The sequence below is a fragment of the Camelus ferus genome, chromosome 14 (genome assembly GCF_009834535.1).
Source record: "Camelus ferus isolate YT-003-E chromosome 14, BCGSAC_Cfer_1.0, whole genome shotgun sequence".
NCBI lineage: Eukaryota > Metazoa > Chordata > Mammalia > Artiodactyla > Camelidae > Camelus > Camelus ferus.
The window spans coordinates 38,543,694-38,566,149 of NC_045709.1; the positions used below are offsets into that span (position 1 = coordinate 38,543,694).

The 22,456-nt window shown below is 39.4% G+C and overlaps 1 protein-coding gene across 1 annotated transcript in view; it reads right to left on the reverse strand.

Moving 5' to 3' along the window:
- GPC6 (glypican 6) overlaps nucleotides 1–22,456 on the reverse strand; it is a 971,667-nt gene that overhangs the window by 734,052 nt on the left and 215,159 nt on the right. The window lies entirely within an intron of this gene.

A 22,456-nucleotide genomic window follows, 5' to 3' on the forward strand; every position in this document is an offset into this window, starting at 1 on the left:
GGTAGTTGGATGACTTGAGTAAACCGTGTGTACAAGTATAAGACTGGCAAGCATGGGTCTCATTCTCCATGTGAAGGAGTAGACCAAAGTCAAGTCTATGTCCTATGGGGAGTGGTTGACACAGGACTGAGGAGCTAATGCAGTCATACAATGAACATAATGACAATTAATAATACTCCAACAATGCAATAAACAAAGGAAGTAACACACAGACACCTTTACACTCTGCAAGCTCCTCTCACTCAATCCTCAAGCTACACTCGAAGGCAGGTTATACTGGACCTATTTTCTCATCCGTAGAGGCGAAGCAAATTACTGTCAATGCCCACCCCTTCTTGAAACTGCCCTCCCTTAGCAAGCATGCTATTTTTTTCCTTTGATTGCTCGCCTATTTCTGGTGATTTGTGGTTAAGGGGGCGGGTGGAGATTCCGGGTCCGAGAAGAGGGAAGCAGCCTGAAGTTACCCGCTAGTGCTGTCACTAGTTATTTCAGTCCCTCCTTGCCCAAAAGAGTTGGGTATTTTTATCTTCATTTTTCACTAGATGAAGGGAGTGAGGCCCTAGCTCATAGAGACGCTTTGTAGTGAGTCCAGAAGTGGAATGAAACTGGTTTGTGCCCCCGTCAGTGCTTTCTCATCTGTGACTACACCCTCTCTCTGCCCAAGTCCCACAGAAGGGGGACTCTCTAACTCTAACTCTCTTGGGTTGTCACAATATTTTTGCCCAGGTCGCCACAGGCTTATTCTGGATTCAGTCCAGTTTGCAAAACCCCCCGTCTCCCAAATCCTGCAGTACACCTGGTCTCTGGGGACACATGGACCCTGGTATGGATTCTGAGAAAAGCTATTCAAAATAAGACACAGTGAAAAGTTTTCACAAGTTAATTATTATAAGGAACAAAGGAAAAATACCTAAGGAATGGAAAAGTTTTAGCACATCAGTATTCAAAGACTTTTGGTCTTTGTAATTCATGGAGGCATGAGTTTGACCCCTGTACTCCAACTGAGAAGCCGTGTGACACGTAAAATCAGGCATGACAAAATACCCCCAAATCACAGCCTTGTGGGAAAGATGAAGTAGAATAACCTATGGGAAAGTATCTAACTTACATTTGGTGTGCAATGACATCGTATATATGTATTTTTTCACTTTCCCTCTTCCAAAGCCATAAATGGCATTTCAGCTATAACTTTCTCAGCATCAGACCCCTTGTTCCTTTCTCTTCCTTCAACCCTGATGCTAAAAGAAATCACTAGAATGTTCTTCCAAGTAGCAATTCAGATGTGAATCACCAGGTCCGCCCTTTCTAGGCTAACTCATAGTTTGACTTTTGCCTCTTTTCATGGCAAAGTGTAGATTTGCCTCACAGCCACTAATTAAAATTTGATAGCCCAGAAATGCCTCCAGATTTCAGCCTATTTGCAGAGTACAGGGAAGGAAGAGGTGAGAACTGAATTACCCACACCACCTACATCTGCAGATTTTCTTTTGATGATTTAGTGTGCATCTCCCCGGGACGTGGGCTTTCTGAAAGCTAGATTCTCATCATTTATCTAGCATGACCACAGCACAATGAATATGCGATACAGACATCCAAAAGTTCTGCCAGAAAGGGAATATTATCAAAGAACAACTTTTAAAAGGGGGTTAATCATGCCTCCTCCAAATATAAGATAAACATTTGTCAGGAATTATATTTAACTAATTAATTCATGAGAGAAGCAGTAAATAAGATGTTATAACTGGTTCAAAAGTTAATCCAAAAAACCACACATGTATTAGCAAAAGAAGAATGCGGAAATGAATTACAATAAACATGAAACTGGCTTATTCCAGGAAGAGGGGTGGGGTAGGGTTGGAAGCTGAAAATCAACTGTATTTCCATGGGACAAAATTAATTTGTATGTCTACTGTCAAGAATCATTTGCATGGTTATCAATTATTTATAACACACAGAGTTGTAAAATAGCTCAAATGTAATGACAGGACCAGAGACCCCACAGAACTGGGTAGCCCAGTGGGCATGTCTAGATATGCCTCGCTTTCCAGTGAAGACATTCAGCCACCATTTGGGTCCATTTCAAAGTTTTCCACAACTTTTTCCTCAACTATAAATTTAAAATTAAACAGTACAGAAGGAGTTCATTGAGAGTTGTTTTAAAAGGAATGTTAAGGATAAAGGTGACAAACAAAACCGAGTCATTCTATGGTCCTCTAATATAGATTAAGAAATGAAAAAAAGCAAGTCTACTCCAAAAACCTGACAGGGGATAAAATAAACTACATCTCCCGTCCTCTTCCCAGCTTCTGGAGTTAGCCCACCCATAACGGCTGTCTGAAAACATATCCTCATACACGTCATTATTCTTTTTAGCACATAACTGGGCAATGTGAGCAGCACCACTGGAGAATTAAATGAGTATCACACTGAACACCGCTGTGCCAACAATTACCCCATGAAATCACATTGCCATGTATTATCTTGGTATTTGTCACAATCTATTAGCAGTTTTCAGAAGTGGAGCAGTGGAAGCCCAAGGGGCTGTCCCCTGCAGAAACAGGGCCAGTGTGTAGACAGTCCAAAGTGGAGGTGACAACTATAAAAGCAATAATCCATCGTGCTGCACCACAGTCCTCCGGTGCACAGAGGCACCTGCCAATGTAAGGCAAGAAAATTCTGAAACCTTATTAGACCCCAAACAGTACACTGCTCGAAAACAGAATGTCTGTCTCATCTAAGTAAACGGAATTAGTATCTTGTGTCGCTTCACCATGTATACTGATCTACTAGCATCAAGGTAATTCTACTGACTAGGTACGTTTTCACCTGAAAAAAAAATGTCTCCCTGGGGTTAATTCTTTGTCTCTCTTTGAAAGGAAATGTGATATCACTACAGTTTAGGTCTCACAAAATAGACTCAACACAATTCTTAAAATCTGATCGACAAGATGCCTTATAGGTGATTGTTTCCAGAGAGCTTTGCATTCAGCTCAAAGATTTTCTTTTATTTCCTAAAAGTTCAAGTCTTTAATGAAAATGTTCCTCAAATACAAAATCTAATATCTACACATACATAGAGATGTAGTATATGTAAACAGAGTCATGTCCATTACCAGTCACAACTATATTGTTAAAATTCTGACATATTAGATGTAAAAGATAAGGTGGAGATTGACTACTTCCTGTAACCTTCACACTGTACAAAGTCCTGGTCCAACTCGGTAGTTCTGAGCCACAGTGGCCTCTGTATTAAGCAGGTTCCTGCCCTGACACAGTGTCCTCTCCATGTCTGCATACTTCGAATCATCCACAAAAGTCACCTACCATGAAAGCTGCTCCAGATTTATGACATGTTTCTTTTGTGTATATTACATACATGCTGCTCATTTACAGAAAATTACAGAAAAACACATTATTATTAAAGAAGGATTAAAGCACAAAGAGCCTTTATACCATCAGTTGTTTTTATTAAATAAGATTTTTTTTATAATTCTCAAGTGTTTTTTAAAACTCCTCATTTTTTAAAAAGTCTATTTCAGCAAATTGGCTTGAGAATACTTACTATTTCTTCAAAGCAAGACTAGTACTTATTAATTTGACACAACATTGTAAAATGATTATAAATCAATAAAAATGTTTTTAAAAAAAAAGACTAGTACTTATTAAAATGTTATTCACATGCAAATGGTCTTTTGATGAAAAAGCAATAATGAATTCTTTTTTTTGAGAAAGTGACTTGTTAACAGGTCAATTTGTCACCTGGCAAAGACATTACGAAATCTGTAACTTACAAGCTCATGATAAAAAACAAGCCTAGGGCAGCAAGTAAAATTTGTAGTCGACCAGCACTCCTCAAATCAAGGGCGATGGACCATCTGCTTCCTGGATTGGACAATGCTATAATTTTACACAGTCACCAGTAATATATCAGCTGCACTTTGCAAGTTGGTGGGATTCTGATAATATTTTAACTTGCTTCTAACAGCAGCAAGTCAAAGCTTTTTACGGTTCTTGAAAATGGAAACGAGAGCCTTCCCAGTTGGCCTGGTTGGTGTGTCTTAATCATTCATCAGAAGTTTACATACTAAAGTTCAGTAAAAGCCCTATGATGAATGAAGAGCTGATTCTTCCTACGTTAGAACAGGCAAGAAAATTAAGATGTCAAATATGTCTCGCAGAGGATGGGTGCACTCTCATTACAAAATTCAATCTAATACATTTCTTTAGTTTTAGCTGATGACAAGATACATTTCAATTTGAAAAACTCTATGGTTTTCTTTACAGACTGTGAACCTTCAGACGTTTTCTGGGTTTCTCAAGGAATGCAGAGTGACTTAGAGGTATAACTTCTAGATTTTTCCTTTTCATTACAATCTGAATCAGGCCTGAGAGGGCCTCATCTATCTAGGCCGTGCTAGACTGTCTCTCTCGCTAAGAAGCGAGTGTCATTCCCTCAGAGTCCATCAGGCTGGAATGCAATTAAACTGAAACATTTACTGTGATATTAAGATGCACTTTGGTGCATGCATTCTTTTAACTTTCATAATCATACCAGAAAAATAATCTACTTAAGTGCAAATTAAAGTGTTTCCATTTTATTTTTTTCCCCTCCATCAACTAAGACGCTATTATGTAGAAAGTCATTTTGAGGTTGAAGATTAAAGTTTTATTTCATGTTTATATCTTGTCCTTGGACTACCACAATGTAATTTAAGCCCTTTTTACATTGACGATGTGTGGAAACTGCCCTACTTTTACAGGGAAACGCTTTGTTGTGTGTCTAGTTGTGTGTGTGCGTGTATGTGTGTGTGCACAGGAACACATGAATGTACATATGCAAGGTATGATATAAAAATTAAAAATGTTCATTAAAATCATAACAGTAAACATCGATCAAATTCCATCACTTATTGTATAATTTAAATTGAAGAATAGTCAGTAAGAATTTTGAATGCTATCCAGAAAGTTACATTTTTTTGGTAGTTTTCTTAAGCAGAGATCAGCAAACTTTTTTTTACAAAAGGCCAGATAGTTAACATTTTAGGTTCATCATACCTAAGATCTCTGTCACAGCCATCAACTCTGCTATCATAGCCTGCGTGAATGCAGCCATACAAAATATGCAAACAAATGAGTGTGGCCGTGTTCCAACAAATCTTTATTTACTACTATGGAGGGCAGGTTAGATCTGGCCCACTGGGTATAGTCTGTCAATCCGTGGTTAAGCATAATGATCTGTTTAGTATACAGCGACGTCCCACATTTGATTACCAAAAAATACAATCCTTCTTAATAAATATAATTTGTCTTGCTATTCAGAAAACAAAGGATTTTAAACATTTTTTTTATGTCATAAAGAATACCAGCAAGATTCTGTGAGAATCCCTGAGATGAAGAAACTGAGACTCTAGCTTAACTGTCAGCCAAAGAGAGTCCCCGGTGAGTACCAGCTCCCCTCTGCAAGCACTGTTTCACAGCTCACTGTGAGGAAACTCAGTGCTTACAAAGACCATTGTTAGGGAATGTTTCAATTATATATATTATAAATATTAAATTGTGACCCAGTCAGGGAACCAAAGGCTCCCTTTGTAAGCAGGAAAGCTAGGGCAGGAGAGATGTCAACGATGGCAGCGGGGTTTGCCTCATGGTAGCCAACAGTCGTGTCATCAACAGACCAGACACACAGAGGAGAAGCAAGAAGGGACCAACGGGTCTAGACGATGGCCAGTCTGTGCTCAGAAGAAAGGGCTGGTGTTGTATAAATTGGAAGGTAGCCACATCAAGAAAATAAAAAGCCAAGAAGCCTCCAAAAGAGAAGATACAAAGTAATAATAAATAAACACTTTGAAAGGTCTTCAGAGAGGAAGCAGTGTTGAACCACCACCACTTCCCCGCTCACCCCCATAAAACTCAGGAACCTATGGGCTCCTGGGTTCTTGGAATCCCTTAAAAGACTCTTTGTATCTCAGACAGAATTTTAAACCAGTTTGACAAATGGAAGGATCTGACAGTCAAAACCTCATCAATCTATGTAAATGAACTATACTTCAATTTTAAAAATTAATTAATTACATAAAAAATAAAAAATAAACTGCAACCCTCCCCCCAATGAATCTACCACCTGGATGTAACAGACTACATCCTACGCTTTTGCCACACATCTCTTTCTAAATGTTCTACACACACACACACACACACACACACACACACCCCCCACAATGATACCTATGTGAGGTGATGGATATGTTAATTAACTTGATTGTGGTAATCATGTCACAATGTATTTATATATACTTATATAATCATCTCATCCTATATCTTAAATATAGACAATTTTTATTTGTCAATTATACCTCAATACAGCTGGGAAAAAAAAAAACACCAAAGAAATAAAAGCACCCTTCAACTGAAGTATTATTCAATTGAATATTACTGAAAACTGAAATTAGAGAGAGCAGTTGCTGAAAAATGAAAATGTGTACTGATTTTGAGGCACTAAGTAGATAAAAACTGCTGATCTGTGTCTTTTTTAAGGATGAACCCTATCTAACTGTAAGGTGTGTTCTTGCCACTCATTATCACTCTATCCAAAGAAAGGTTTTTCCTCACTCATCTGAGCCCTCATGAGCTCTTGTTCAAGCACAAGGACAGGTGAAAACCCACAATATGATGACGGTTGGAACAAACCTATGGAATTGCCATTTTTAAGTGAAATTCTAGGCAGAGGTACCTGAAAAATAACAACAGCCACTGACGTTTAGTTGGAGTTAATTTTTCTACAAATTAATTCTCCAAAATAACACCCGAAAGAACATAAAAATGCAAAGCATACCAAAAACGAATGAATTAATTACAGTGAAAGGAAAAGACTCTAATTCCAAACAAATGACTAACAAAACCTCCACAGAGTGATTCACATCATCTGAAAATTACAGTCGTGAACTTCAGGATTAAATCCAAAGCAATTACAATCTAAGAGAGATTAATTTTTCCAAGCTGAAGATACGAAAATTTAGTGTATCTGATCATCAAGCCGCCTGAAAGGAGAGTTAGCTTTGACAACACATGGCTTCCAAAGTGCCACAGAAATTAAACATCGGACAGGGAATAATATTACTATCTTACATTTTGGTCTTCCAAAGGCTGTATCTACATCTACTTTAGTATCTGCTACAGCATTCTTCAGATATCCCTCATTCTTGTGATGAATGAAAATGTTTCTAAGATACAAGGTACAGTAGGAAAAGTAGCAGGTGATTCTCGCTGCCTTATTAAAGCTCCTATTTCCCTTTAGAGTTGAGGGACAATTGTGCATAGTAATTCTCTCTGCCTATGAATGCAGCTAAAAATAACAGGTGAGCTCCAAGTGCTTTTCATTTAAATTCCACATTTCACTTTCCAAGTGGGGGAAAGCTATGCACTGCCTAGTACTGAAGATTTTTTCCAAAGTCCCTCACACTAATGGGTGGCATTGGCCCCACTGTGTATGTCCTGATCGATCTGTTGATGGTAATGACACCCTTATTCCAGTGAGACTGCTGGAAAACCAGCTGGCCAAACTCTTTTACTGCTTTTTCTGTCTACCCCCTCCAAATATTGCAGGTGATTTATAATTTAAGGATTCAGAGGGGCCCAGAGGCAGCTAAGTTACCAATTCCTCCATTCAACATAGCAGTTCCCTATCCTCCTGCTGTTCTTAGAGGATAAGAAAGCGTAACAATGCAAAAAAGGAACATCTATTGGGCTTCCCTTTGTTTTCCACATGATAGCACATCTAAGATCATTCCATCCTGAAAGCATTCTTTCCTTCTTACTTTTGAAACGAAATGTTTTCTCATTTCCCAACCCTGATCCCTCCTGTAGTTTTCTGGTTTTGTTCAGAAACCTTTTACCGGTGTTGATAGCCTATCACTGTCCCTTGGAAAATGTATCCAGGATGTTTCTGGTGACCTGAGCCCCACTTCCTGGCCAAATGCTCCCGGGAATTTGACAGCATGAGAACTTCACTAAGTTGGATGCTTCTCCCTGCGTGTTCCAGAAGGTTTTGACTCCGTGACCAGATCTGATGAACAGATTGAGCTCACCGTCTCCCTTGCGAGGGTCTTCGCTCTGTATTTGATGTTCAGTGTAAGACGTGAGGCTGCTAATGAAACATGAAAGAGTGGGTGTGACGTGGAAGACCACACATCTGGAGAGGGTTGGTAGCATCCGAGCTGGGAAGGTTCCTCCTCGGATGTGAAGCTTTCCGTCGACTTCTGTCAACTGCTGAGCTGGCGGCACTTCTAAAACACATACGACTTTCAAGATTTCGAACTTGCCGCTGACGAATGTTTCACATGGCAACTTCCATAGTAGAGGCGTTCAGAAAAAGACCTTCCACCCAAGTTGAAAGGAATGTGAGCTGTTGATCTTTGGATGAATTTTGATGGAACTGGCTGAAAAAATAGCTTGGGATTTCCTTAGGAAATGACTTAACTGAGTTACAACCTGAGTTCTGCTACTGAGTCTTCTTGGTTTTCCATATGGATGCTTCCAGCTTACAGTGATTTCTATATGATTTTTCTATAGATACATTGTCATCTGATATTTCAAGTACTTCATTTGTGCTTCTGTAAGAGTGAGTTTTGCACGTCATCCATATATATTATATATATAATATTTATTTATTTATATGTGATTAATTGTGTGTCTGTTGTCTCTACTACAAGATACTTGAGAGCAAGACCATTTATTTCACATGATACCTCAACCTCTTACCAGCGAGTTATTTAACAGAGAGAAAGGTAGGAATGAACAAATTTGGAGTGGTTTTTTTTTTCTGCAGCTAGTAATTAGCAGAAGCAGATCCAACCTCAATCCATCTCCAAAAGAAGATGCTAGATACACTTTTTCTTAATTAAATACATTATAAAAATAAACTTCATCATTCTTTGGTAGCATGTGTTACTTCATGTAATTTTAAAAAGCTCTTTAAAAAATAGTAACAGGATTTTCTCTGTAATTCTCAGATCACAAGCAGCCCCAGAGCGTTATTTCTCACTGAGACGGTGTGTCCACTGCAGGTTGGGAGGGGGCCCTGCCCTCACAGGCACTCAGGAATTCACACTGACCGGTTCTCCTCCCAAACCAAATCACACTCTGGCTCTCAGAATTCCCATCTGGAACCAAGACAATTCATTTCCACTCACATTTCACAGAGAAGTAAGCCACAAAGCCACCCCTAACTTCAAAAGAAACAGTGAACTCAAACCCCACCAGATGCCCATGAAGAGGAGAAAGGGTATATTTGTGAGCAGTTCTCATGACCACTGCATACATCTACGTAGGATGTGAAATGCACTGAAAAGATCAATTATACTCATGTTTACTTTCCTGGCTTGACAGTTATTTGTATCAAGGAGCTGCTGGCTTCCTGTAGGCTCTTACCCTTAGACAGTTAGACTCGATTTATTCTTGGTTGATGAGGTTATGCAATGGCTGTGGGCTTTATTTTGTTTTGGGAGCATCTTAAAAAAAAAAAAAAGTAAAGCAGCCCTTGAGACTGTCAATAGTTGACCCTTTTTGGTATTCTGTGATTCAGTGCTCTCAGTCTCTCTAAACCCACAGAGCATCACTGGCTTCCCTGTTGGCACACAGATCTCTGTCAGAACAATTTACTCAAAGAACCCAAGCCCCTGTGGTTACTATTTGAAAGATGAATGTGCCATCCATCAGCAAAGGATTCAGTCCTGATTTCTGTCATGGAATTTTATGCCTCTGGTGTTTGGGAAAATCATCAGTGAGGTTGACTCAACATATCAGAAAGATTTTATTGAAGGACTATAAAAATATTAAGATTGCATGGAGCTGAGATTTAATCACACAAGTCTGGCATCATACAAACCACACAAATGTGTTCTTTCAGTGACTTTAGAGACTACCAGAGGGCAGGAGGAGTTATTGAGTAATTCCTCAAATCCCAAATCTGGGCTTTTATTTCAGAATCTCTCTGCTGCTTTTGAATGAACACAACAAATCAGAACACGGTAAGATTTCTTTTGTAAATACCAACATTTACTAATTACCAGGTAAAAACTGGAATCACCACATTGTCAGATCACAAGGGTAAAACTTCAGTAAGTTTTCAGAGCAAAGAACACCAGTTAGATTTGGCTAGATTGATGTCGCACACATGCATTTTACAATCATACAATTGAAAGAAGGAAGAAGGTAAAGAGAGGACAAAAGCTCAAAGGTAAACATGGTTGGTTTATAATCCCAGGGATGTCTGGGGACTGGGGCTTGGTGGAGAGAATTATTCTATCTAGTAGAGTAGGATGTAGACTAAAAGGCTTAGCTTCATTACAAAGGAGGAGGGCATTACACAATGTGTTCACCTTGCCCTTTTATTCCCAGTCCATTCTCCAAGGAGGAGAGAATCAGGCAAAGGAAAAGAGTCACCATTACCCTAGGGAATCAAGTTTTTAATCCAGTCTACAGCAATGGCTCAGTTTTTCTCAAGGATAATAGCTAACAAAGTCAAGTCCTCCTGGCATCTGACGTACATCGGCCATGAGCATCTAATATAGCCAATTTGCTCAAGTTAAATGGACACTTTGCTCTGTAATAGTTCCTTCAATTTGATTTTCAAATATGCCTTAGAAAAGGTAACACACTGTCCTTAGACCTATAATATATGCCTGATATTATAAACACCTGCTCTTTCTTGTCGTGTATGAGAAATCCTTCTAGCATGTTACTGTTTAACATCTGGATAATGCCAATTTTTTAAAAGAACCCACCAATTAGCTACCAATTTAATTTACTCCTAAAACTGATCTACTTCCAGCAACCACATAGCTTAGGAAATAGCTCATATGTTCTTCCTTCTTCTAACTAAAATGATGCCAAAACAGGTTTGAGGGAGGAAAAAAACATCAAGAGGAGACACATTTCTTTTTTTAATTTCAGGATTGCTGAAAAGAAACAGCATTCAAAAGAATCTGGTTTATCAACAAAAAATATGCCTTAAAGTGTAAATTACCTTCTCATGAAGGGAATTCAATTTATGATTCAACAGAAAAATCTGTGTGCTGGGTAATCTCAGAAATCTGCATCTGCACAAGCTCCTAAGAATCAGAAACCAACCAGAGCTGTCATAACTGTTATGCAAAGCAAAAATGAATAACAAAGTAGGCAATTTCCTAAAGCAAATTAAAATGCAATAGTAGGCATCTCATGAATATTTGAGAGCTCTCTTTTTCTCAATGACGAGCACCTGCGTGTCATTCGCTGCTTGTGCTGTTCCAAACTCACCACATAAATGGTGCTAAACCTTTACTCCAAAGGTGCCTGTGGAACACAACGGGGGCGCTCATGTTTGCAAGGCAAGTTGCCTTAGGACTTCCACAGATATTTAGACAGAAGCTTTGAGGAGATAATTAGCTTGATGGATAAGCAAATGCTCTTCCAGGACATTCTGATAACATCACTAGAAGGCATCATATTTACTCACTATATTGTTCCAGAGATTCACAGTGGGCTGGCGCTCAGATCCCATGCTTAAGTGAAGACAGACCCTTTCTTCTGTACCCAATGGCGATCAGGGTCAAGAAAAACAGCAGGGGATCGGTGTGGGGGTCCATGTTAACACGGCATTTTATTTGGAGAGGCAAAGGTCATCCAGCTCTCATACATAGTTTTAAAGATTTATTTGAAATTGATGCTAAATGGAGAACATACTTCATTTGGGGGACAGCTTTTAACGTGTCATTACATGATTTGTTGCTAGATAAATAACGGCCATTAATGTATTTTCACCTTTGAAACGAGGCAATTCCAATGAACTCGCTCAGGTAATGTTCTTTTAGCCTTAAGGTCTCGCTGAAATGATTCTGACCTACACGCACTTTCTAAATGCACCTGCTGATTTTCCCTCTTCTGTCCACCCCCACTGGCAGGTGCCGCCTTCACAGGGCCACCGCCTCCCTCCTGCTCCCCAGGCTGGCTCTGCCATCACTCACTCTTCATCTCACCCTGGAGCTATCTTCCTACAGGCGACCATGCAGCTTTCTCTTGCTTTCAAGTGTCAGGGGCGCCACCGCATTCACAGGCAGAAGCCCACACTCTCAGAATGACACGCAGGTACTTTTGTCGTCCTCAGCACAGGCCGAAGCTGCCCCTCACACTTCATGCTACAGCATCACACAGTTCTTCTTAGGCTGCCTTCCTACCTGGAGTGTCTTTCCTCCACACTTTCCTTAGACACCTGTGAAGAGACCTCTTCCCTACACTCAGGAAGGGGGTAATTCACCACCCGTCCTCCGCTTCTGCTGGACTGCCTCTATTGCACTCTGCAGACAATACTTTCTCAGAGCAGGAATCAAATTATTTCTGTCCTTCATTCAGAATTTTCAAAGGGCCTTCCATCTTGCTCAAAAGAAACTCCAGCCTTGTGGCCCAATGTGATATTCAGTTTCTGCTTTCCTCTGACTTCACCTTGCCTTACGCCCCCCTCTCTATATTCTTGGGCCAAACCAGCCCCCAGTCATTGTTCAACCAGGCCAACCACAATCCCACCCACCTCGGAGACGTCATACTCTGTACTCCCTTTGCCTGGAATGTTCTTCCCTCGGTACCGGCTGAACGACTTGCCCTCCGTGTCCCCGTTTTCTGCTCACATGCCACCTATCAGTGAGGCCTTCCTTGCCGACCCAAGTCTAAATAACAAAGCACATTTCCCTATTCCCAGGCAGTCCCTGTTTCCCTGTCCTGCACACTCTACACATGACCAACTCACCATCCCTTCCAAATCTCACCTCCGTCACTCCTTATCCCCTTACACTGCTCATTTCTCCTTATAGTATTTATCACCAGCTGACAATTCGATATAACTCACTTTATTTGTTTATTTTCCCTCTTCCCCTACTAGCATACAAACCTTTAAGTCCAGAAGCTATAGTCCTAGCTGGTAAAAACAATGCCTGGCACACAGCCACACAAGACATATTTGTTGAATGAATAACTTTTACCTTACAGAGGACATCTTTTTCACATGCTCAAGCTTAAGCAGAGTATCTGGTAGACAGAAACAATTTAATTGATGTGTTTTTAAGCAAAAAAAAATTTCAGATTTTGATCAACCCCATCAAAAAAGAAAGATGTGATAATTTTCTACTAAACAGTCTATACGCCAGAACAGAAAAAAAAAAATCTTTTAACTATATAAATTCAACTTACACTAGGAATATCTTATACTTGTGTATAAAATATTGTATATTCCTTGTCAATAGTGGCTAACCAAACAGAAAAAAATGGCAAACAAATCATCTATAATATAGATATGTGATGTCTATAACACTTAGATATTTAATACCTATATCATTGTTCATAATATTGAGGTTTCATTAACTGAAGCTGCTCTTTGGAATAAAAGTATTTAGTGAGTTGAGCCACAGAATTTAATAGCTATTTTTAAAGGTGTTTCATAGTAACATCAAGTATCTTCCTGGATTTGGGGGAAGGAGAAATTGGTTTTCATCTTCTTTGATTAAAAGATTTGAAAACTTGATGTGTGATATCTAAGCTCTGATGTGTGACAAGAAGTACAAAACAAAACAGAAACAAAGCAAAGAAGGAAAAAAAAAAAAAAAAAAAACCTGTCACCAAGTTAAGGAACAGTCGATGGAGAAAAAAGGAAAGAGAAGTGCATTCTGGCCCGACCCTTCTGACATGAGCTAGAAAGACCTGAGGGATTGGGTCAAGGCTTCCAGGCAGATACAGGCCGAGCTGCTCTCAGGCTCTGCTGCCCACCTTCCTATGTTGTTCTTGACGCTTCTGGGGACTCTTCTTCACACAGGGATGTAAAACCGGCCAGCCCTGCTTTGGAGTCCTGAACGCGCGCTAAGCTTTTAAGTACACTGTCCATAGTCTGGATGCAGAGAAGGTTAGAGCCGGCGTACTTAAATAGAAACCACCGTGCTTATAAAATGGGTTATGGAACCATTAATTGGCTACTTAGAGCCTCAATTATAAGACCTCTAGGGTACCATTTCAAAAATGAAAGCTTCAAAAATGCAGGTGGCCTGGAAGAGCTGTTGTAGCCTCCAGAAATGCCTAACCTTCCCAGAGGTGAACAGGAGTGCGTATGGGAAGGTAGCCTCACGTAGAACAGTCACCTTTTACCTCTTCTTTGCTCCTGGACATGCCAGTTTAATGATGCTCTGAGTAATCTCCTAATAGCTACCTTCGTGGAGTACTCTTAGTTTTCCTACTGGAATAAGACAAGGGCAATATTTTCCAAGAGAAAACAGATGATCTCTTACTGGCTTGCTGAAAGTCTTCAGAACAATCTACCAACTACACAATCTGACAAATCTTGCAAATCCTCAAAACGAATGAACTCATTTTAGAACACATTCTGTAGGCTTAACTGAGAGCACCTAACCTTTATTTAACCCCATTAATGATGGATCTCTCCAAGCCCCGGGGTGGGCTTGGAGCCCTGCAAAGAAGCAAATGTCCCGACCCACAGCCAATAAACATCCCATCCCATCCCAGAAGAAAGAGACTATTGCAAAGTCTACTGGCCACAAGAAATGGCCTAGAGGAGAAGAACTGTAGCCAGTAACAACAGGAAAAGGAAAATGAGACAAAGGACAGCAACCACATGACTCAAATCTTAGGAACAGAAATGACGAGGCAATTTTGTAATTAAAAAAAAAAAAAGTCAATCCTCGTTATTCACAGATTCTGTTTTCATGAATTCATCTAATCACGAAAATGCATTTGTCATCTGCACATCAATGCTCAAGGCTCTTTCAGTCTGTCACAGACATGCACAGAGCAGCACAAACTCGAGTCACCAGACATGCTTATTCTAAGCTCGAGTGGAACAAGGCGACTCTCTGCCTTGTTTCGGTTCTCATATTGCAAACAAAAGTCCTTTCCTCATTCTATTTACTGCCAGCATTATTTTTTGCATTTTTGTGCTTTTTGTTGGTGACGTCCCTATGTAACATTGCCCCCAAGTGCAGTGCTAAGCTGGTGTCCCTAAGCCCAAGAAGGCTGGGATGCACCTTAGAGAGAAAATGTGTGTTGGATAAACTTCAATCAGACATGACTTATAGTGCTGTGGGCTGTGAGTTCAATGTAAATGAATCAATATATATAATAGTAGTAAAAAAAATATATATATATACATATATATATATATATATATACATACATACATATATATATATATATATATATATATATATATATAAAATAGATATATGAATGAAAGGAAGGAAGCTCACAGGAACCTAACCCTGTACTTCCCCTAGGAGCAGTGGTTCAGTATTCACTAAGTCAGCACGTGCAACTACTTTACAGACACTAACTACTGCAAATCATGAGGCTGAATCAAGGCCAGAAGATTATTTTAGGCCACAGCTAATATGAAATAGCAGCTAATATAATAGTTAATATACTATATTAATTGTATAGCTATAAAATTCTTATAATAATTATGGGTGTCTTTTGTGCGGTATTAATTCCAGACAACCACCTTTCCATCCAATGTGTCTTGGAATAAACTAAAGCAACAAAACACATTATTACATTGGCCCATTATCTCGCTAAACTAATCATCATGGTTTATTTCACACTCTGAGAGCTATGGATTTAGAGCGTAAAGAGAACTGAAGTAGGGTAGACATAACTGGCTTTGTGCCCTGCCTATATAGTCACTTGTTATATAAGACTGAACAAATTACTTTTCTAATCCTTAGCTTCCTGGGATTGCCTGAGGAATAAATTAAATGCTGTATAGAAAAATGCATATGAGTGGCAAACAGTAGGAGCTCAATCTTATTTTCTTTCAGTTTATAATACACTGCTGTTATTTTTCTTGGTAAGAATAACTGGTCCTTACTTTCAACTCAAGACTTCTGCCTTTCTTCTACTCTTTTCTCTAATCTTTGAGCCAATGTGCATTCATTTATTTAACTAGCTTTAATGGAGAGCTCACTCTGTGTCAGGCTGTGGGCTCGTTACAAATGATACAGTGATGAATAAAACCCGGTTCTGACTCCCCAGAAGTTTACGATCCAATGAGGGAAACCAGAAAAAAAAATATAAGCATTACTCTTTCAAATAAAGTAGAGTAACATCATGGCCTATGATGTCATATGCAGAATGCTGTATCACACAGGGGCTGGGGGAATATGGTTTTTAAAAAGTCATCTTATAAAAGGTCACATTTACTATTTTTTGGTGTGAGTGGAACAAGATGGAAACATTTCACACAGAGGTGGCAGCCTCTATGAAGACCACGGGCAAGGGGGGTAAAAAAGTGAGTGTGGAGTCTTCCAAGAACTTCACCATGGTTGTAAGAAAGAGTTAAAGAATGAAGATGAAGGAGTCTTAAAACTCTTACGTTGCTGGCGCTTTCTGTATAAATCCCTCCAATTGGGTAGCAGTGTAGGAGGGAATTCAGTGAAATAAGTTGGGGGGGCATATTAAGTTATTATGCTCCACTAACATTCTCTAGTTTGATGAAATGAGCAAACATTTACTTTAGCAAATACCAGAGGTCCAGAGCTCCTAACAGGCTGCACTGCGTTGAGAGCAGAAGGCAGGTCGGGGGAGCATGGCCAAGGGGCACTGTGACCCGGGCGGCAGTGCCCCCTGCCTGGGTTGCTCTGGTGGGTCCCGGGGCATGACGATGCCTCCATAAATGCTCAGGGAACATTAAAGTCATTGATTTCAAAGTGACCTACACCTGGTTGGTCATTGTAGCTCTCAGGAAACTTTCAAACTGGTGGTCAAACACAGTTTCTCTCAACTACACTGTTTCCCATAAGAAGAGCACAAGTCTGTGGAGCAAAACAACCTGAAGCAAAAACAGTTGGGGAGTTTATACAGTATTTACAGCCGGCCAGAAACTTGAGAACAGTTAAGATGCATTTTATTTATTCACTGATCCTATTCAGATTCATCACGTCTACACCACATCCAAGTATAGCTGGTCTACCCAGCCAGCCAGGCATGGAAGCTGATTTGATACATAAGCTGTCTGGTAAATAGGGAGGCAACAAAATCCAACTATACCACATACTAAGCATAGGATAGAAAACAGCTGATGCTACAAATTTCAATGGAATATAACTTTGACTTTCTTCTGCCTTTCCTTCAGGATTCAGTTGACCCGTTATAGACAGTGTATCTTCTTAGCATTATCACATCTGTAAGATACAGTAACATTTGCTCCACACATGTGCAGAGGGGGGAGTGAAAGTCAATTCAGGTCAACTTGATTTAGCCATACTTTTACAATAAAACTAAAGTCTTAAGGACTAAAGCTCAAATCCTGCTTTAGTGTTAGTTTTTGTCGACCATCCTCCCATTTCTTGCTCATTCAGAAAGCTGCTACAATAACCGATTGGTTTGGTACCCTTTTCCATGAGTTGGAAGAAATTAACTAAGAAACTTCAGCCTCAGAGGGCAAGTGGTGGTTGTGAAATGAATGTCCGGCAAACTGACGCCGGGCGACGTTCAAAGTGACAAATGACAGAAGTTGTGCTGTTCACTGTCACACAGCGTAGGAGCAAAGTAAACACAGAGTCCCGTTTTATCTGTAAATAATTACACTGTGAGAAAGGCTGACTCCAAAAGCAGTGCAATTATTAAACAAAAAAGAAAACATATGCTTCTTTCAAAAGTTAAATGCTTGTTTAGGAATCATTAAGCCAACACCACACTGGTGCATATTTCTGAAATGGTAAAGGACGATTTCACACCTACTCAACAAACTTAATGAATGCCAAAGAGAACTGAAACTAACAATTGCTACTACTTGAATCATTATTATAAGAATAATGATTATTTTTAGTTGAAGCCAATAATGAGAGCAAATGATCTCTTAATCATTTCAGTGCAGAATTAAGGAATATTTTGAAAGTCACTAAATCTGCTACTATTCACCGATCAATACATTATCAGTAGTTTTTCCCCCATAAAAATTTTGGGATTTATATCCTGCTTTTACAATAGGAACATAGCAACAAAAGCTACAAGGATGACTGTAATCTTAAGTATAAGCTCAACTATTGAATACACTTGTTTGCAGATTACTTGTTTAAAATAGGAACGTGTATTACTAGACAATGAGAATTCTCTTCTGTGCCAAGGATGGACATTAAAGGATTAAACTGTTAATAACACAATATCACTAATTAAAAAGACCATCTATATTTATTTATTGTGTATGCAGCAAGAGGAAAGATTGAGATTACAGGGTCCTCAACTTCCAGGTGCTTTATTACCAGGTTAGATCATCTAAAATTTTACTTTCTTTTAATAATGTGGAGGAATAGTGGGATGAGTAGAGTAGCACGTTCTTCTGGGATATGGCAGAGCATGATTGGGTCATAATGCTGAAACACTGTGTGGACCTAAAAATAAAAGCTGCAAAAGCTTCTCAGTATGGACATACTTAAAAGTTATCTGCTTTTGATACCAGATCTCTTACGTAAATATTCCACACTTGACAACTAAACAAGAGATACAATATTTTCAGTTTTAAAGAAGGAAACTAAGAAAAAAAAAAAAAAAGAAGAAGAAGGAAACTGTAGGAAAGGAAAGAAGGAAACTCTACCAAAAAGAGCAAAGTTGAAAGCAAATGACTATCCCAAGAGCCATTATTTGGAATCACAACCAGAAAATGGGTTTCTTTATCTCCTTGTTCGGGGGGATTTTTACAGGGAACAAAGAGGGAGGGATGGAAACATTTTAGGCACAAAAAGAGGAGGGTAAAATACAACTCAAGCTAAAAATCAGTGAAAAGTTCAGAAAATTTTAGACTAATACCTTCTATTTTAAAACATGCTGACCTAAGTGCCACCTTTTCTATATGTGTTACCCTCCCCTTTACATTATTACCTGCACATCTGCATGAAAACGGACTCCATTGTTCAATATTTTTCTGGCTCCCGTGGCTTAGTCTCCACCTGAACTCTTAATCCTCTCTTTGTAACACAAATCCAGTCACTGTGGAAATCATTCCAGCGTTACTGACAGAGGACCACAGCTTCATGGGAGCAATATGCAGCTAGAACAACGGAGGAATGCTTAGCATCCCAAAGTCTGTAACAGAAAGTCCCAAGAAAGGAAAACACAGTGTGGTGAAGTCACAGCTGGGACAGAAGTCCTGTTACCCCAGATTAAGGCTGAGATTTGAGATATGATTTCTTTATTAGCTTTTCCTTAAATTAAATGTGCGGGTAACACCAAGTTACTGTTAACATACTTAGACGTGTATCCTAATTCTGTGTAGCATGCCTCATGGGGTAAAGGACCCTGTCTTGCGTTTGCCTTGGCTTGAGTAGGAATTCCAGCTCCCCCACATGTAAATCGTGAGGTTTTGGAACAATGAAGAGGGCAACATTAACTTTACAGAATTGGTGAGTTACAATGAGAATATAATTCAGTAACTTGTCTTAAGCACCCAGCTCTGCACCTGGAACATGGTGAGGACGGGCAGGTAGCATTACTATTTATGGAACATGATGGTCATCTATGGTATTATCCGGTTAACTGCCCATTCTTCCTAAAGGTGCTCTACTATTTAAGTTTGTCTTCATTGGTTCCTTTAGGCATCAAAGGCAGTGGACCCTCGTTATTCGCTGATTCCAGAAAGTGAATTTGCCTACTTCCTAAACACATCTGTGTTAACTTCAAAAGCAACACTCATAACACACAGTCATTTGTGGACACGCACAGAGCAGTGAAAAATTTCAGTCCCCTGATGTGCACCTTCTGAACTGAGGAAGAACAAGGCAACAAACACTCTGCCTTCTTGTTGCAGGCAGCTCTCCTACTGTAAAACAGGGCCCTTTCTCAGCTTGTTTAGCGCCACGTTTTTTGCATCTTTGCTTTTTGTTAGTGATTTCACTGTTTAGAAAGTAGCGCCCAAGTGCTGCCTAGTGGTCTCAAGCACAAGAAGGCTGTGATGCGCCTCTCTGAGAAAATGTGTGTGTTACACATGTTTCCTTCAGTCGTAAGTTAGTCACATGAGGTCACTGTTAATGAATCAACAATAGGGGGCATCCAGAAAAAGGAAGAAGACGTTCTCAGATCTGTATCCGAGGCTGATCTGGAAAGTGCTCAAGTGACATTTACAGTGGCTGAATCCGTGGATTTCTGAGATGAGGACTGATTAAAAAAATATATCGGACAGCATGGTGGTGGGGCTAAAAGCCAAAGAAATTTATGGTCAAAAAAATGTTAAACCCAGACCAGTTAGCATGTTATTAAAAAGAATTATTACATATAATTATTTGTGAGATACATAAATATGTGTGTATACAGAGGTACAGATAGTGTCTTTAAACAGAAATGCACATAAAACAAGGTTATTTACTGAACAGTTGACAAAAATGTGGTGACCAGAGGCTCACAGGAACACAACCCTCTCTTTCTCCTAGGAACAATGAATGGTTCCGGATTTGCTAATTCAGTGTTTCTGGTGACTTTACACTATGGAAGTACCACCCATTATGAAACGTAACTATACGTAAAATCTTTAAAGTAAGGACCATCTACTGATTCCACTCTATACTATAGGGCGCAGGGCTGTCAGATGCAAATACAAGGTATCCTGTTAAATTTGAATTTCAGAGGAATGGTAAATAATTTTTTAAGTAATAAGTATGTCCTGTTCAACATTTGAATTTCAAATTTAACGAAGCATCCTAGATTTTTATTTGCTAAATCTGGCAACTTACTAGGGCAAAACCAACTCTCAACCTACATATCTAAATAACAAATCACCTTTGTTTTTACCACTTCCTGTATCTTTATTTTTTTATACAATAGAATCTTAAAATTTAAAGTATCTTTTTGGGGGGGGGGTGATTGAGCATTTTCTCTCTCCTCTTCAAAATCCTCCAGTACCTAAATATTGTACTTTTTTCTTTTTCATTTTGTTTACATTTTAAAGGATAAGTACAATGAACAGTCTTATAACTTGGTTTTCGCTGAAAATTTAACTCCCCCAAATGCAAAATACTAACCTTCTTCCTCTGAGAACACCATATTCAAAAGATAATCTAAAGGGTTAATCCTATTTCTCAAAAATTACAAGTGATTATATACCATATCTCATGTTATCTTAAATATGAAAATGTCACCACTGTCTACCAAAAATGTAACAACCGCTCTATAATTGGTTCTCTTTAAAAACAGGATACATGCATGACACATAGTCATTGTATTTATTAGCATTCGATTTGCTAAGTCTGATACAGAGGCGAACTCGTATCACTTGCTTTGCACTCAAGCCCTGGAGTTCTTCTCAGGCCCTTCTTCCAGCTAGAAGTTTTTTCCACTAGATTCCACTGCCAGAGCTTCCAGAATTAGGGTCTGATATACACACAGAGGAATAGGCAGCTATAATAGGCATTATCACTATCTACCAACACCCACTTGTCTTCTACTTCCTGGCACGTGGCAGGTTATTCTCCCACCCTTATTAAATTAAATATGCCCGTGTGACCTGCAGTAGCCAATGCAATCAGAGTGGAAGGGAAGTGTGTCCTTTCTAGACGGAAGCGTTTAGTTGCTGGTGCTCCGCCCTCTGGCCCGTGTCGTCTCACTGTCACAATGATTGCAAAACCACGTGCTCTCAGACGGACGTCCTAAGGCGGAAGCGGCCTGGGAGGCTGAGCCGACCTGGGGAGGGCTGCCTACCAGGAGCAGGAGTTAGCCAGCTGTGACCAGGGGGCAAACTCCCTCTTGCAGCCCGTTTTGGTATGGCCCACCAGCTAAAAATAGTTTTTACATTTTGAAATGTAAAATATGAAAATGACTCTTGTTCATTCAGTGAAAATAGTTACTCAATCTGGCCCCTTGGGTCTACGGACCTTTACAGAACAATTCTCTCACCCCTGCTCTAAGGAGCCACCCAGACCCACGGCAAATTTTGTGTAAGAAAGAAATAAAACTTGCATGAGGCAACAGAGATTTGAGTTATTTGGTGATTTGTTATAGCTGTAATACGGACTTCAGTTACAGTACTGCCACTCAGTAATGATAAAATTCTCTGAGGTTCAGCTGTCCCCTTGTCAAATGGGTACACATTAAATGAGATAAAATATATGAATATATAACTAGAAATAATAAATGATCCAGGAAGGGAGATTAAGCAGACCATGTTGAGGCTTTGTTGATGGGAGGGAAAACAATGTTTTGAGTATAAAAATGTCTTCCACCTGCTTGTCAATTTTGGCCAAGTCTAGCCTTATCGACAATAAATTTGTCAGCTGATGTTTAAACTCTTCTTTTCGGGTGTCGCTTCTTAATTTTTCTACTACGTCTTTCAGTTTCATATTTGGTAGGCACTATATTCAGCGTTGTGGCCCAACACACACGCTTCCAAATAGATAAAGTCATGCAAAGTTTAAAATAAAAAAGCAAACTGCTTCCCATTTTTTAT